The following is a 13156-nucleotide window of genomic DNA, read 5'->3' as shown; positions in this document are numbered from 1 at the left end:
TGTTCAATTAAGTTTTTGTCATCTTCATGCCACATTTTTGAGATTCAATTCTTCATGTCCTGTTCAGCTCAGATATCCCAGTTGATTCTTTATGTCTTTTTATTGTGATTGAATTTTGTTTGGACTTTAGGCTACCTCAGTCTATTATTTCAGTGAGATGGTTATGATTAGGAACCTGTGGAAGGTTCTTATTTGTCTTCTTGTCTCATCCACCACATATCTAAGATGTGTGAAAAAAGGTCTGATATGAGACCACAAAGTCACACAGGCTTGAACCTTATCACCTTCTCTTTGTGCGGAGAGGGGACATGTCTACCTTGCACATTAGATTTAACATCAGTTTAATTTCAACTTTTCGGTTGGATTTCTTTATTAAGGTTGCATCTTAGTTTGAACAGCTCTATTCAATAAAGGGTTGTTCTCAGATTTTGCATGTAGAATGTGATTGAAAGACCTCTGTTCTTTCTAATTCATTGTGATGAGACACTTGTTTTTTCTTTCAGGATGTCATACAGTCTTCAATCCTTCATGTCCGAAGTTGCATTCCAAGGAGAAAGAGCAGCACAAATTCTTGATTCATTTGGGTTGGAGCTTATGTTTGTCTAGGTGCAGATTTCAACAGCAAGCAGAAATCTAAAAGAATTCTCAATTAGTTGGCATGAAGCCAGTGCAACATGGACTATGCATGCCAAGTTGACAAGAATTGAAGATGCATTATATGCGATGGCTTATGTGCTGCTTTCAGAGGTTCTTGAAGTCTATTGACGATTTTAGATTCAAATTAAGTTTTAAAAAATTTTGTTTTATTTGGCCCATTCAAGTTTGAACATATTTTTGTTTCATTCAATCATTTTGCCATGGAGTAATGGAAGACTCGAGAAGGGTCCCATGTTCTGGGCTTTGTTGGACAGAGCATGTGGCACATTAGTCTGACACATGTAGATTATGTAGTTGATTTAGATTGTTATTCCTCTGGAATCACTCCATGTTGTATGCTTGTATTGCTTGTGATGTAATGCTGGATAAATTGAATCTTAAATCTCACGGAAAGATCCTTGACTAACCGATGCAGGCAAGTACTTGCCAGTGAGTAGAGAATGAACTCAGTAGTTGCCATCGTGCTTTGAACATGAGCTTGCAGAAAAATCGTGGAGCCCGATGTTTGGGCTACATTTTCCAGTTCTGTTTTGGCTATTTGGTTTGTTTTCAATCAACAGCCAGAACTTTCAGGTCAGATCAGTATAGCTTGATTAACATTTTCTCCTCTTGGAGTCTCTCCTTAACAGTGACTGATTACAATATTATGACTGAGGAAGCAAGTGGGATATATTTCATTCTCATGGATTAGCAGCTCTAACAATTCTAACTGATGTAGCATTTTTTTTCAAAGCAAACATATTGCTTTGCCATTACTCTCTGATGTCTCATCTTGTGCTGGTGAAAATGTGGTCTTCAACATCTCAACATGGAGGTGATCAGGGTTAGTAGGAGCATTATGTAGGATATAATGGGGGGTTTGAGCATCTATAACAAGTATAAAATGGCTTGTTCAATATGTTTGGTTGTCTTTGTCTTCATTCTCCATGAAGCTCGGCAAGATAGGAGGGTAGGGTGCTCGTTTGCACATGCTCTTCTTGTTGAGATGTTTTCAATCACACCTACTTCAGTCTAATTGGAAGGAGCAGTGAGGGCTCATGACTAGAATCCCATAAGCACAGTAGAAGTGCTACCATCCAGTTTCCTATAAAGCTTTGTATTTGCTCTCTTTTCTAATACAATGTCATAGTGCTTTTGTCCTTCAGTTAAGTCTGTGTCATTGTTTGTCTATACACAAGATTGTGTTTATGAGTCTAAGCTTTCATCTTAAAACCTAATTCACTTGTGTAACAATTAGTCATGTCAATGTTTTCATGAACTCTCTTTCAACCTCTATAACTTTCGTCTCAAGCCATGCTCTAGATCTATGCTTTTACATGATATTAGAGCCATGGTGAGTATGGTATACATCAGTTCAGATCAGTAAACATCCCTTCTAGCCTCTATCCAACTCTACGCGGCTCAAGTTCAACCAGTGAGTTTATTTTCTTTATCTTCATCAACCTTCTATGGCAACCATAGCCAAGCAGTACTAACCTTGCTTTGAGCTTTTATATCTCCATATCCAATCCATATCAGCTCATGATCTCTTTTGGAGACTTGTTGGCAACTTGTTTCTTTGCTCAAGGCATTGATTCTTAATATATGTTTTAGCATTATTGAATTTTCATTATGTTGTGTAGAATTGCGTCCGTGTTGATTGTACGCGTTGATCTCTCTCCACGCAATGTGATGTTAATCTTTATAATAGGACATTGATAGCCCATGAAGTAAGCTTTATTTGTATAAAGAAAAGTTTTTGAAATGATCACTATAATTCTTGCAATCTACGAAAGACCAGGTTGCCTTGCAAATATTAATTGTGACTGTCATAGCCAAGAACTCAAGCTTCATCTTTTTATTATTTTCTCTTTTGATATTCAAACAAAGTTTTCGTCACTTAAATCCACTGAATCATAAGTTGTCAAGTAATTTGTTCAGCATCGAATCAAGGAGAGGAGATTTTGAAGGTCATTTTAAATGTCTAAAGCTTTGAGCCACAAGCATCAGTATCTCTTAATACAATTCATCTAGTATCTTTTGGCACTTTTCAATACACTTAAGATTAAGTCTTTTGTTGTTGAAATTTGAGAATTTTGAAGTTATTTGTTGTTGATCCTTCAACTCCAACATGGGCAAGGACTCTTTGACAGTTTGCTTTAAAGAGATTGGATTTTACACTTGGCAGATCTCGCATCAAGCTTATCCTAATGAAGAAGGGTCTTTGGGTCATTACTAGTGTTAAAGAGAAAAAACTTCGTAATGCGGACCTTGCAATCACTTGGTAAAAGAATGATGATAAGGCTTAGGTTATCATTAAACTAGAGCTAGATAACAATTATATCCATCATGTAGATAATCTCGATATTTCATAGGATACATAGAATAGACTTTATACTTTTTTTGGTGTATAGCTTAAGTCATCAAAGTATAGTCTCTTGATTGAATTTTTAAAGCTTAAAATAAAGTCCAGCACATCACTTGTCACACGTTTTAAATTACATTTAAGGGCTTTTAATCCAGCTTGTAGGAATCAATATTAAAATGGAAGATGTTTGCGTTGATGTTCTGCTTAAAGTTTGTCTCTTGAATATAATAACGTGTCAATAACTCTAATTAATATACTAAACCTTGAGCTTGTTGATATCGAACAAGCATTATATGTTGGCAACATGTACAAAGATAAGAAAGATCAGCTTTTTGTAATTTTAGTAAAAGGACCGAACACATCGAGAAGTTTTGCAACGCCAAAAAGGTTCTAGAAGGTCTATCGTGTGAGGTTCTTGCCACAACCTCTGGATGTTCACCATGTTTGTGGTATCCACACTTAGTCTTTTCTGCAACAGTCTTTGGTGTTTTTTCATCTCTATGGTGTGCCCACACTTTGCAGGTGTTACTTTCATACTAGTCTCTATACGCTTTGTACTTTTGGTTATGATTGAGGAGGACTGTTGAGACGATTGTAATTATATTTGCTTCAATCTCTTTGAAAGGAGCAATGAGGGCTTAGGAGTAGAATCCCATAAGCACAGTAGGAGAAGTGTTACTATCCAATTTCTTATAAAGCATTGTACTTACTCTCTTTTCTAATGCTCTCTTTTTTAATGTAATGTTATAGTACTTGTTTTTCAGTAAAGCCTTTGTGTCATTGCCAATCTATACACAAGATTGTGTTTATGAGTACAAGCTTCCATCTTGGAACCTAATTCACTTATGTAATAGTCAATCATGTTAGTGTCTTCATGAACTCACTCTTTCTTTTCCAACCTCCATAGCTTCTGCCTCAAGCCATGTTTTAGATCCGTGTTTTTACACTTTCTCTCTCTACAAAAAGCACAGGGCAACCAGAATACAAAGGGGATTGTGAAGTGAGCGTAACCATGCCATTGTGGATGATATTCATCTATGGAGTAACCACCTTGATAAGGATTACACTAACCACAACCATGGAAGTAATTTACTGTAATTAACAATCCTTGAATACAATGCAAATGGCTACATATATACGAGTTTAAATGAAAAACATGCATTGTGTGTACCAGAGGTGCGAATGATCACACCAATGCAAAAAATGAAAAGGAAAAGAATGCTCTAATTGGAATGGCAATAAATACTAACTTGTCTAAAATCCAAGATTAGATGATAACTCTTATGTATAATGTTGAAGTTTATACTTGGAAAATGAAACTCTAGACTTGTTTAGCAATGGGGCATGAAATAAAAAGATGAATAAGAGTCTCATTGTATGAAGTATAAAAAGATGTCTACAATTGAAGGTTAATTATGCACCATATTCTTAATGGAGAGGTCTTGAATTAAAAGCCTTCATATAAATACTTGGTAAGGATAAAATCAGCCTTTCACTTCAAATAAGGTAGTAATAACTTGATTCAACATTACTTACAAGAAAATTTAATTCACATAAATTGAAATGCACACTTTACCTTTTAAATCTTGAATAATGCATAGGTTGTTGGTTCCAAAATCGATATTGCTTTCAGTATTTTTTATTTTTTATTACAGATCAATGGAGTATATTAGAGATACATCAAGCTTTGCCTATCCAAGTGTTACTTCTCGTCATTAGTGATTGATAAGTTTTCAAATCAATTTGCCTCTTAGTTTAATTAAGGAATTTGACTTTTACTTTTTTTTTTGCAAGATAAATATAGTCCCACAATTGGTTGATTTGTCTCTCGAATCTTCTTGAAATCCTTTAATTCTACTTGGTGGATTTTATCTTATGTCTTTAATGTTGAGCATGCTTTTGGAGGCGATTGTTCAAAATAAAAAAATTAATGTAAATTAGGATTTGTAATAAAGATTAACTAGAATATTCTTTTTCATTGATTCATTGTTAGAAAGTGGTAAGGGAAACTAACAAATGGCAGGAGAATGAGAATGTTGTAGAGAGCTTAACTTATAGTTGCCTTAAGTTTGGGAGTTGAAAATGGATGTCACGAATCTTCAATTGTTGTCGCCAATCTTCAATTGCTGTCTATTTATTTTGGCCTTTTTGGGATTGTCACTTATTGACCTTTAAACAAATGTTGTCAACTTCTTGGCGTTTTCATTGTAAAACAGTTTACTAGGTTTTTTTTAACTATCCTAATAATTGTTTTCTCTCTCACAATGGTTGAAATATAAACAGTCTTAAAAACGTTTTTTCACTTGTATGGGTAAATTTTGTGAAGTGACAGTATTTTTTATCTCATTTTTAAATATTATTAAAGTTTATAAATTAAGTTTTAAAATATTAATTTAATAATTATTTTGATGCTAAAAGATTAATATCACTAGCCAACAATTAAATTGGCTACATTAACAGATCTCCCAAGTGTTTGTGAGTAATTATTGATCCTTAGATTGATATTAATTAATTAATTAATTCTTGATTTTTAATGTTAGTATTGATGTTAGTGGCACTGTAATAATGGACTTGCATCTCACATGTGTAAGTCACATTTTCATATTTGAATAACTTTTAATTAAATACTAAGCACAATAATAAAATTTCATATTGTTACAATAGATCATCCCCTTGAAATCCTTGCAATTGTTCTTTATTGCATTCCAATGTGCCAAAGCAAAGCATACTGCATTGGAACTTTTCAAAAGACATCATAGCAAAAACAACATTTGCCATTCATAATTAATCATGCTAATGTCAAATACTTGACAACAATTTTTAACTAGTATAAATTATAATGATAGATTTATAAAGAATCTATAAATATAGTCAAGAACCCATAGAATGCATTTCTCCATAGCATATCTCAAATTTTTTGGTAAAATAACCATAGCAAAGTATATACTAAGTGAATCGTGGTTAAACTATCAATGGCATTCATAAAATATGCGCATGTTCACAAAACTAGATCATTACCACCATTGAAAATTGATGATCATCTAGCGAAAACTAGCAATCGATAATTAATATTTGATGATGATAGACTGATGCACATTGATGTAAATGTATAGTTTCAGAGTTGTAGTGAAAAATATGGTAATTTGCATATCAAAGGACAATGACTAGTATATTGAATGATGACCTGATGGCAAACATACTATTAGCATAGTATCCTAGATGCACGTTGAATGTACTTGAGATGCACTATACATGAATTTTCCATCACTAGAGTGGAAATAGTAGCTTTCCCGCAATCGTTAGACGCAATGCTTTATACTTTTGCTTTGTTGAACTTGACTGAGCTCGATCCAAAGTTAGCTCTAATTGAAAAGCCTAAGATAGTTATAACAATTGAAGATAGTTTGCCATGTCATCCTCTTCTATCCACTTAGCATCCATTGATGAATAGTTTTGAAACTTCGCCAAATACTTTTTAGAAAGTTTACCTCATATCTTTTCCTCTTTATGTGTCAAAATTTTCTTGGATATGAAAACTTCATCCAACTCAAACTCTTCATAAATTTCAACAAATACATCCTTAGGCACATCACCATGAAAAGACTGAACAAGCTCACGTGAAAGACATTGTGCATTTGCTTGTATGGAGACAATTTTAGCATACTAGCAACATTATTGATCCTCTTCAACACCTAAAAGGGCTTATAATATTTCATACTTAGCTTGGGATACATCTCTCTACCTTTCATCTTTTTTAGCCTTACATTTTCAAAATGCAGCAATACATAATCACCCTATGCAAACTACAAAGCATGTCTATAGCAATCATCCATATTTTTTTACTTATCTTGAGACCTCTGAAGAGTATACTTTACCTTTGCAGGTTGCATCCATGATTTCTATATATCAATTAGTTTTAAAAAAATTAGTCATTTGTGTGTAAAATAGGGGGCACTTTCTCACCACCTTCCACAACCTCAAATGGAGCTTTGTCGTTAGAACCATGCATTGTATTATTGTATGCAAACTCTATCAAAGAAATATTGCTCCCACTATTGCTTATGCTCAAATACATAGAATCTTAAGAGATCAAGCACTACATAATTTACCCCTTCTAATTGACTATCTGTGTGCAGATGGAAGGACAAATAAAATTTTAGCATCATACCCATATTTTCAAACAATCCCTTCCAAAACAAAATGGTAATCTGAGGGATTTGATCACTAATGATTGACTTTGGTATGCCATAGTACTTAAAACACATGATATAAAAATAAGTGTATCATATGATTAGCCTTTATATTCTTCCTCGTTGGAATGAAATGGGTTTGCTTATTGAATCTGCAAATAATGGTCCATATCCCATCATTCCTTATAAGTATCGTAAGAATCTCAAAGATAAAATCCATAGCAATGCTCTGCAAAGGCCTCTCTAGAATAGGCTACAAAAACTCAACATCTTTTGCATATCATACTTCACTTTTTGACATACAATGCATATCTCGAAAAACTGCTCAACTTCTTGTCTCAAAGAAGAGCAATAAAAGAAATGCTCCACTGCTCTAACTATAGTATTAATCCCTCTTATGTCTTGCATAAGAAGGAGCATGGCTCACTCTCAGTGATCGCTTTATGCCTTAATTTCTTTGTGACACATTGTTGTTCATTTATAATAGGAAAATCATATCTAACCACAAAGTGCTCATGCCATTGGCCATTGCAAAGCTGATCGTATACATTCGCAAAGTTTGAATCAAGAATATATGAATCTTGCACGGTATCCAACTCAATGTGATTTACCATAGTGATAGTTGAAATTTGAGACTTATGTGACAATGCATCAACCCACCACATTTTTTTCCCATCTATGTGCACAATCTGAATGTGAAACATAGATAAGAAGTTGATCCATCTCATGTGTTTCTTAGAAAATTTAGATCGAGTCAATAAATAGCACAATGTCTAATGATTGATCTACATTGTGATATCAACCCTTAAAAGATAATATTTCAATTGTCATCTAGTCCAATTTAGATACCTGGCTTTCACCTAGGCGACTCGAGTTGAAGTCTTGGGAATGGAATCATGAAACCAACCTTTCACCTCGATTAGGGTAATAACATGATTTAATAGTAATTATAGCAAGTAATTTATTCACATACATTAAAATGCACACTTTACCTCTTAAATCTTGGACAATGGACAACCTATTGACCCAAAACTGGTGCTCCTTTTTATATTTTAAAATATTTTATTGCAAATGGATGGATTACAATTGAGACTCAATGATCTTCTCCACTAATCCAAGTCCTACTTGATGTATTTTAATGACCAAAAAGCCTTCAAACCAATTTTCCCCTTGATTTGATTAGGGAATTGGCCTTCACCCTCCTTCTTGCAAGACAAATTTAGCCCCAAATTGAAATTGAATGGCTGGCCTCTTAAATCTCCGTGAAATTCTTCAATTTCGGTTGTTTCTAGAATTCAAATCTTAGGCCTTCAATTTTGAGCATGCATTCAGAGGCAACTTTTTCAAAGCTCTAATTTCTTATGTAACTAAGGATTTACAATAGATATTGATTGAAATCTCTTTCTCTGATGACTCAAATTGCTGGAAAATGCATAAGGGATTTTACAAATGGCTAAAGATTGAGAGAAAATGCTCTAAAGAGCGAGATTTTTTATTTTGTTTGCAAAAACCACCTCCACTTTTTTGTTGCCATGATTAAGAGAGCCCAATTTGCAGTCATCTTTTGTTTGGGAGCTAAAAATGGATGTGGTCAGTCCCCAACTACTGTCACTTGCAATTGTATACCTTTAAATTGCTATTACTAGCTTGTAAGCAAGTCTCCAATGTTGTAGAATAGTTTAGCAGCCTCTCCTCCTCCCATAGCCTTCTTCTCTCATCTCTCTCACAATGGCTGGGATAGACTTCCAGCAGCCCCCAAAAACGTTTTTTCTACTTGCACATGCAAGTTTTGCCAAGTATCAGACTTCTAGTCCCATTTTTTAGCATTATCCAACTCATTAAATTAACTTCTAAAATAATAATTTTAAAAACTAATTTAATAATTATTCTAGTGCTCAAAACATTAATTTCACTAGATAATAATTAAATTGGCTAGGTCAGTTTATCTCCCAAGTGTCCCTAAGTAGTTATCAACCCTTATATTGGAATTAATCAATTAATTAGTTCATAATCTCTAATGTCACCACTCATATTAGTGACTAATAAATTGGTGTAGGCCCAAATCTGACACAATGTACCACCTACTACCTATCAAGCATAACGTATTGCTTTTGCCTTTGGTAGCAAAAGTGATATCTCGGGATCCTAGGTGCCACACTAGGAAATAGTGGACTTGCACCTCACATGTGCAAGTCACATTTGCACATTTTATTAACTTTTAATCAAATGCTAAGTAAAGCAATAAAATTTCATATCCTCGTGATAAAGAAATTTTGCCATAAAAGAAGCAATAGATCCTACAAGTTCGCTATACTATCTTGAATTTATTTTCTTTTGTAGTTACGTATATCTTATCCTCAACCATTTTATGATAAATTTGGTTCCTTGATCATTTAAGAAATTCACTTGGTTGTATGAAAGCCTAGTCCAACCATAGGGATAATGGTTGAAATGTTCACAAAGGGAAATGTCAATGAAGTTATTCTTGCAAGTTTGACCAAATTAGCATGTAACCTTAAGCAACTTGAAAGTATTGACAAATACAAAGGGAAAAATAAACCTAAGATTGACTTGGAATGAGTGCATCTCATATAATTCTCAAGTAGAGTAATGCCATATGTCACTTGCAGTAAGTTAGCCTCCTTTCTAGAGTCTAGGAAACACCACACATTGAAGTGAAGAATCTCTTTCCAAGAAGTAATCAAGTGTGAAAGATGAAGAGACTAAGGGGTTTTGACTATTCGAGTCGAATGCAAAACATGCTTACATCTAGATGCCTAGATTTTAGTGTGATTATCTCATACACTAATATCCTCAATAAAATCCATACTAATGTTTGTCCAAGGATGATGTTGCTCGCATAAGAATTGTAACATCATTTGCGAAGATACAATATGTATCTTGACATTAAAGGTAGCGCCACTTAAATGCTTTGGCATGGTAACATATTGCTAAGAGACCCATGCCACACCTAGATACTCTCTCTGCTTTTTCCATAACAGAAAACCAATGGGTTGCACCAATTCTTGCGAGTGCCATGTCCAAGGAAGCAAAGGCAAGAAATAGGAGACTAGGCTTATCATCATTATTTGTGCAACTTTTAGTTGCACATGTAGAGGGGCTAGCCTTGGCATTTCCAATACATAAATTTGTTGTGAATGCATTTAGACATGTAATCAAGAAATGCATGAAGGGCCACATCCACATCGATGGGATTACCCAAATGATCAGTGCTCTCTCTCTCTCTCTCTCTCTCTCTCTCTCTCTCTCTCTCTCTCTCTCTCTCTCTCTCTCTCTCTCTCTCTCTCTCTCTCTCTCTCTCTCTCTCTCTCTCTCTCTCTCTCTCTCTCTCTCTCTCTCTCTCTCTCTCTCTCTCTTTGTGGATTGTTTGAATCATAAACAAGTATGATATGGTTTTTCCACATTTGTTTGATGGTTTTTGTTTTGCTCTCTTGACAAAATCTTAGTTGATATGAGATCAAGGCAAGGTTGCATAAGTAAATGGTTGATAAATTTCTATCAAAATTTTTCAAGAGTAAAGTGTGTGCGTGTATGCGCATGCACACGTGCCACATACACACCCAAAAACAGAACCCCTTCTGCCAAACAACAAAAAGTTCTATCTATTAAATAACAAAAGGATGAGATAGAAACAAATACAAAGAAGTTATGAAAACCAAAATAAACCAAGCTAAAGAAAGTATATGGTCCTATAGGCACATCCTCATGAGTACCCCTGGAGATTTATTGTTAGTACTTAGCAAAAGAGGACAACAATTTATTTGGATTGCAAAAATGTTTTGGACACATCATTTGCATGGATGAGGGAAACAAGACCCAATCATATCTCTTGCAATTGAAGGTCTCTTCACACTTCCTTTACCACTAAGGGCAGCGACTTTCAAGAGTCTAGCAAGTAAAGGTCGCAACAATTTTATTGAGGAGGTAAAAGGACTACCATACCATGTTTGTCGTACTTTTAAGACTTCCACAACTTCCAATAAGAGGTGGGTGAAACTAGTGCTGGTAATCATTTAAGTGTGATACAATATAAATGTTGCACACACATTAACTAACTAATAGCAATAAATAAGCAAATTAACCACTTAAGGTAAGGGAGCTAGAATGCTCTTGTATTGGCACAATGGCATAGATTAGCTCAAAAGCTTGGCCCCTTTGTGGTATTTCTTCAACATTCTTGAGAGACTCAACTAAGGATAGAAAATTTAAATGCTCAATTTTCCATGATACAAGTTGGTGTTCATGAATGTCCAAGTAGGTTTGAACTATCGACAAAGCCCCACAAGCTCCAATATTATCTAATACATTAAGTGAAGCTTTGCAAACCCTAAATATTATGGCTCCAAATAAGTTTCAATTTTGCCCAGTGAATCCATTGTATAAGCTTCTTAGATTCAATTGGTTTTTGTTATGATGCATATGCCCTTGCATGACAAAATTGTTCCACCTGTAGTCGAACAAGTGTATACATCCATCACTATCTGATCCTTAAACTTTACAATAATTGCATAAGCATACATGATTCCTTCCATGTCCAAACACTACTGTGCATCCAAGTTTGTTGCTTGTTTTTGGTCTAATGTAGCCTTGATATGATCCAAGGCATCATACAAATCCTTTAGGAGATGGCATAGCCAAAATATTGATCCAAATCAAGAGTGTAACAATGCAGGTCCTTGGGAAGTCAACACTGTTTGAAAATTCCTTTAGGATAGGAGCAGATTGAGAAGTGGCAATGTCACAACAACCATTACAACCCAATATGGTGATCTAAATCAACAATGTGATATTGTAGGTCCTTAAGAAGTCTACCTTGCTCAATATCTCTTCACAATAATATCAACTTGAGCAGTAGATAGCAATGTCACAACCATTGCACTGGTAATGCCATAGACAGGACGCTTTGGTGCAGGAACAGTCACACCAAAATCTCTATGTTAGTCTATCAAGTGAATCCATGAAAACTGGAAGATCCACATATATAGTTGTCTGCAATAAAGACACAATGGCATAGTAGCCTTCCTATCCAAATTAGTGCATTGAACAGTTATTGCATGAGGGTTGATAGAAGGGAAACAACAAGAACTATTGGTCATTTCACAACAAAAGTGAGCAATTGAGTTACGAAGGATAGTAATCTCGCTCTTTTTTTTTCAGTATTGGACCCGGAGGTTCACCACACTATTGATTTGGGTTTACACATGTTGATTCTTGTGTGTGTGTGTGTGTGTGCATGTGTGCGTGCGTGCGTGTGCATGTGCATGTGCGTGCGTGTGTGCATGTGTGCATGATAGTAGTGACCATCCATTTCCACCATATCACCATGGATAGCTATTGAAGAATGTCTTGACAAATTCTCAATGCCCTATTGTTTTCAAAGATTAAGTTGTAGCACTACTGATAATAACAATGCCTACAATTCACAAAGTGATAACAAGAGATAAAAATAAAGAATAGCCCTTTTCAAAAATGGTCATTACAATGTCTCGAGCATGTGCTATGTTAACCACAAAAAAAACACTTTATAAAGTTTTTTCAAAACTTTAGATGGCAACCTTCTTGGTTTTCTTCTTTTGCCCTTTTTTAAAGCTTTTTCCACATATATTGTTAGTTAGATCTATGCTTTTTTATTTCAATGCTCCATTTCATCAAATATCTCTCTTAAAACACCCCAATAGAGCTATGAATATGATGTTTAGCCTCCTTTTCAAGCAATCCTTCATCTTCTCTACAATTTTATATTCAATCCATTGATGCATGGAATCAATAGAGAAAAGAAAAATAGACCAATTGATGCATACAATCCATCACAAGCCCAAACACTTACTTTGAGATCTTAGTACCTCCATTACAAAACCATCTAAGCTTGGTCTTTCTCACTTTGTTGCCTTGATCCTTGATTTGACATCATATTCAATTTTCTTTTATGCAACGTGTAGCT

At 34.7% G+C, this 13156-nt stretch overlaps 1 protein-coding gene across 11 annotated transcripts in view; it reads left to right on the top strand.

Annotated features, from left to right (window-relative positions):
- The window catches only part of LOC148036128 (FAD/NAD(P)-binding oxidoreductase), a 67815-nt gene extending 66771 nt beyond the window's left edge, over positions 1 to 1044 (top strand). For all 11 annotated transcript variants that reach the window (XR_015690906.1, XR_015690905.1, XR_015690911.1 and 8 more), the window contains one exon: positions 504 to 1044. The gene's annotated coding sequence lies outside the window, so the exon portion shown is untranslated. The remainder of the gene's footprint in view (positions 1 to 503) is intronic.
- Positions 1045 to 13156: the final 12112 nt, after the last annotated feature.

The sequence above is a fragment of the Lygodium microphyllum genome, chromosome 5, assembly GCF_053477565.2.
Source record: "Lygodium microphyllum isolate KBCC chromosome 5, Lygodium_microphyllum_v1.1.10, whole genome shotgun sequence".
NCBI lineage: Eukaryota > Viridiplantae > Streptophyta > Polypodiopsida > Schizaeales > Lygodiaceae > Lygodium > Lygodium microphyllum.
Note: the sequence above shows the minus strand (reverse complement) of the source record. Positions and strands in the feature narration are given on the sequence as shown.